Source organism: Danio rerio, chromosome 18 (assembly GCF_049306965.1).
Source record: "Danio rerio strain Tuebingen ecotype United States chromosome 18, GRCz12tu, whole genome shotgun sequence".
In the NCBI taxonomy this organism is placed as follows: Eukaryota; Metazoa; Chordata; class Actinopteri; order Cypriniformes; family Danionidae; genus Danio; species Danio rerio.
In genome coordinates this window covers 39,665,001-39,670,408 of record NC_133193.1, presented here as the reverse complement: position 1 = coordinate 39,670,408, position 5,408 = coordinate 39,665,001, and positions in this window count along the sequence as shown.

Below are 5,408 nucleotides of genomic sequence, written 5' to 3'. Positions count from 1 at the left end.
TTAATCTGTGCAAGGTAATCCACTGAAAACAACTTGTTTTGGCAATCTTCAATCACGATCTGAACATTTGCTTCTGCATTTGGTGTGGCGGTGCTTCTCTGTTGACATCAGTTTGATCATCATCAGTTTTATTTAAAAGATCAGGTCCCACTTTATATTAAGTGGCCTTAACTAATATGTACTTACATAGGAGTTAATAGTTTGTTACAATGTACTTATTGTGTAAATACATGTATTTACTGTGTACTTATGCTTGATTAATACCTGTATGTAATTAAATCTGTAATTAACTTTTGTAATTACATTTGTAAATACACTGTTGACCACCCCTTACACCTTAACCTACCCTTAAACCTACCCATACCACCAAACCTGTCCATAACCCAACCTCTATCCCAACTCAAAAGCACCACAAGTGTTCTCAAATACATTATAAACACAGTAAGTACATTGTATTTATTTTTTTGATGTAAGTACATAGTAGTTAGGGACACTTAATATAAAGTGGGACCAAAGATCATTTTATACTAACCAATCACCACCATAGTGACCCATTGATACAGGAGAGGGTATATCCATGCTTTCATGTTAATTACACCACATTCTCACCTTATCTAAGGGGCTGTTTACACCACTTCATGCATTTTTTTCAGATTGGATAGCTATCTGATTGTTAAATGGACAGGTGTAAATGCTCCGAATGGCATTTGAGATGGATATAAATCCAATGTATGTGTGTGTGTGTGTGTGTGTGTGTGTGTGTGTGTGTGTGTGTGTTTGTGTGAATGCAAGATTGTATGCATGTTTCCCAGTACTATGTTGCAGCTGGAAAAGCATCCGCTGCACAAAACATATGACGGAATAGTTGGTGGTACATTATACTGTGGTGACCCCAGAAAAATAAGGGACTAAGCCGAAGAAAAAAGAATGAATGATTAAGTTATTTGTTAAATTAATATCATACACTCTCAGATATATACAGAAGCTGTCTCTGGGGCAGTACCTTTTCAAAAGGTACATATTTGTACTTAAAGGGTCCATAATGGTACCTCAAAGGCACTAATATGCACCTTTGAGGTACTACTGTGGACTCTTGGGTACAAACATGTATCTTTTGAAAAGGTACAGCTCCAGTGACAGCTCCTGTACCTTTATTTCTGAGTGTATGGCAGCATTAACAACAGAGATGCAGCACACACTTGTAGCCTGTATCTGTAAAGTAATGATGCTTCAGTCTTTATTTTACTTTTTACTTACTTTACTACTTTTATCAGTGGAGTTTCAGTGCTTGCCTGCTGCAACTAAACAACTAAATGAATGTGTGTCTATTTAACAGACTATGAATTTATTTAACAGACTTTGAATGAATGAATGAAATTGCGGTAAAAGAAACCTTATGAGATTGAATACAGGCACATCAACCATTTACTGAAAGTTTACTTAAACTTGCTCATTAGGGTAGAACAGGAATGCCCAAACCGTTTGTTATGAAGGACCAAAAACCAATTTGGATTGAGGGTGGTGGGCCGAAATATTCTAAACTCCATTACATTAAAGTTGCCATTGGTGATTTACTAATTTATTTAATATTTATAAATTAATTGAAAACAATGCTTTATATTAACTATATTTTAACTATTAAAATTTTATAGTGAACTTATTACAGTAAAAAATCTCATATATAACAGAATGGAGTTGCAAGCTACACCTGTTTTTTTGCCTTGATTTGCTTGCCGATGTGTTCTGCATTGTCATTATCCATTGAGTGACAGTAAAAATCAGATTAATTTACAACACTTAATTGAAACATTTATTTTCGTTTTGTTGTAGCTATTTTCTAAGTAGCAAACAAACAAACAAAAAAGAGAATTAGAAAATTACAATCTTTGTTAAAGGCATTTGCCCCAACCCTCCCCATCATTCTCCTCTTCTCACATGGGATGGAGGGTCAAATCAAAGGTTACCATAGGTCAACTTTGGCCCGCGGGCCATAGCTTGAACATCTCTGGGGTAGAACCTAAAATATGCAGCAGAGTGGCCCTCCAGGAGAAAGAACACTAATTACTGTTCCAAAGCAGCTTTGCAAAAGGTGTGTGCAACTACAAATCGAGAAAAAGTTAAGGTGTGAGCAGTGATTACATAGGTAATCTACAGTATAATTGTTTTTATTCAAAAAGGTGATATACAGTTGAAGTCAGAATTATTAGCCTTCTTCGAATTTTGTTCTTCTTTTTAAAATATTTTTCAAATGATGTTTAACAGAGCAAGGACATTTTCACAGTATGTCTGATAATATTTTTTCTTCTGGAGAAAGTCTTATTTGTTTTATTTCAGGTAGAATAAAAGCAGTTTGAATTTTTCATGAACCATTTTAGGGACAAAATTACTAGCCCCTTTAAGCTATATATTTTCTCGATAATCTACAGAACAAACCATTGTTATACAATAACTTGCCTAATTCATCTAACCTGCCTAGTTAACTTAATTAACCTAGTTAAGCCTTTAAATGTCACTTAAGCTTTATAGTAAGCTTTATAGAAGTGTCTTAAAAAGTGACTAGTAAAATATAATTTACAGTCATCATGGTAAAGATAAAATAAATTAGTTAGTAGAAATGAGTTATTAAAATTATGTTTAAAAATGTGTTGAAAAAATCTTCTCTCCGTTAAACAGAAATTGGGGAAAAAATAAACAAGCGGTCTAATAATTCTGACTTCAACTGTTTATTATATTTATCATTTTGATTCTATTTATTATGCATGAGTCTATAATCAGTGGAAGAACCTTTTGTTGTGCTTCTTGTCCACCATTAAGTCCAGTTCCTTTGTATTCCAGTGAAGAAACACATCCAACTTTGGAAAGACACAAGGGTTAATGACAGGATGTTTGATCTTAGCATCAACTATACCTTTAAGTGAAATGTTTTGGAACCACAGCTTGTGTAGCTACAGTAAATATCCCCAACTGTTTTCAGTACACATGGAGAAAGATCACATAATTTCTTGTTTTGATCACGCAGGAGCGGTTAAACATTTGAGATGTGACACATTTGACTAGAGCTGAGAATTTTAAGCAACATGACAATAATTTTCACTTTCTTTAGAATTAAAACACAGGTCAGAGTGATGTTTACTAATAAACAGCTTATGGCAATATAGATATAGAAAGTTCATTTATTCCTCAGAGATATGACGTTTCTTTGAGTGTCTGATTCACATAAATCAGTCAAATCTTTCTGAAACGTATTATAGTCAAACATCATAAGCCATTTAAAGGGATAGTTTACCCAAAAATGAACATTCTGCCATCATTTACTCATCCTTCACGCCTAGGTTTTGTTCCAAACCTATTTGAGTTTCTTTTTTCTGTTGAACACAAAAGAAGATACTTTGAAGAATGTTGGCTACTTCCAAATGCATTTTGTTTCCAACCAAAATTCTTCAAAATATTGTGTTCAACAGAAGAAATAAACTTTAAATCTAAACTAGCTGACAAAAGTCTTGTTTTCGATTACTGTTGTAAGAGCAACAAGTAATAACTTGACTTCTATTTGATCATTTGGGAAATTGGCAGAAGGAAGATTTTTCAGATGAATAATCTGTTGAACTGCATCCTAATCATCACAAATACTGCAGAAGACTTATCGGAATCCACATAAACCCAAGATTCTCACAGAAATTAGTCAAGTTTGGTGATGGACTAATCATGGTTTGGGATTACATCCAGTATAGGGGCATGCGAGAGCTCTGCAACATCAGAGTAGATGGCAACATCAACAGCCTGAGGTATCGTGTTACCCATTACATTACAAACAACAGGAGAGGGCAAACTCTTCAGCAGGATTGTGCCCCTTCTCATACTTCAGCCTCCACATCAAAGTTCCTAAAAGCAACGTAAGGTGCTCTAGGATTGGCCAGCCCAGTCACCAGAAATGAACATTATTGAGCATGTATGGGGTAAGATGGAGGAGGCATTGAAGATGTATCCAAAGAATATTGATGAACTCTAGGAGTCCTGCAAGAATGCTTTCTTTGCCCATCCAGATGACTTTATTAATGAGTTACCTTAGTCATTGCAGAGACCTTACTGTCCTAATTAAATAATAAAAAATCAAGGCATGATCATATTAAATTTTGGTCAAATAAGCATAATCTAGAGGCTTTTGCCTTTAATATAAGCCACTTCTGAAACCAAATGATCAACCAAAAGTCAAGTTATTATTTGTTTTTCCTAAAACTTGGATAGGCAGCAAGACTTTTGTCAGGTAGTAAACTTGAGGGAAAGTAAATGATGAAGTATTTTTAATTTTTGGGAGAACTATCCTTTTTAACATGAACATCCAGATTTCCTAAATCAACGTTGACACCTCTGGGCATAAAACTTCAATAATTAAACGGTTTAGGCCACACTGCACTTGTGTCATTATCCCGATCTAAAGACGCACCAGTCTATAATTATATAGCATTAACGCACCTTTAACAGCTCAATTACCCGTAATTACAGTAGTTATTTGATAAATAGAGAAGATGTAAGTTAGCAATTAGAACAGAGAACCCATTCTTTTGACTATCAGCCTATTACTTTGATACCATATCACTATTTAACTCTTTTTAATCCTGCCAAATGTGCCACATCACTGCAGTGGGCACACAAATACCTACGCCATCCTGGCAATCGATCAAAAGTTAAAACATGCACACACAAAAAAAGAACTATCAAGCACAGACCAATTTCACCCCGGTTTCATTAATGCGTCAGCCCCTAATGAGTTGACGTAAAAGTGAACACATTTAACTAAGTAGTCAGTGTGGGGGCAAACAGTCAAATGCAGTTTGAGTGACGCATTAGTCAGTGTGTGATGCACTCACACCCAAAGAGTTGACATTTTACCCATATTGTTGTTGTTGTTCGTAAGCACTGACTCCCAAAGCGCACACTTGGACTATGCGTAAAATCAAGCATCCGACTGGCGCACACATTCTCAGGGTGATGAAGCTGAAAGAGAGATGCTCTTTGGCACAATATATGACACAGTTGCCTCGTAAACCTGCGAAATGCTTCATGTAACCGTCTATAAATACACCCCGTTACATCAATTTCAGTAGTATTGGGCTCTCCAGCCAGGGCTAAAAATGCATCTTGGCAGTCTACTTAAAGACGGCATCTTCCTCAAGGAGATTTTTTACTCTGGAAAGCGCTCCCACACACAACGCACTACAACTCTGAACCTATTCCTGTTGCCACCCCCATGAAACTGTACTAAATTACCAAGCGCCTGCAAGAAATAGAGGCAAAACATGTCATGGCGTCGCACCAATGGGATCAATGGGGGGAAACGCGGCAGGAATGATCACATGGACGCAGATGGAGGGAGGTGGAGAGAAGGTTGGAGGAATTTGTTCATTCAA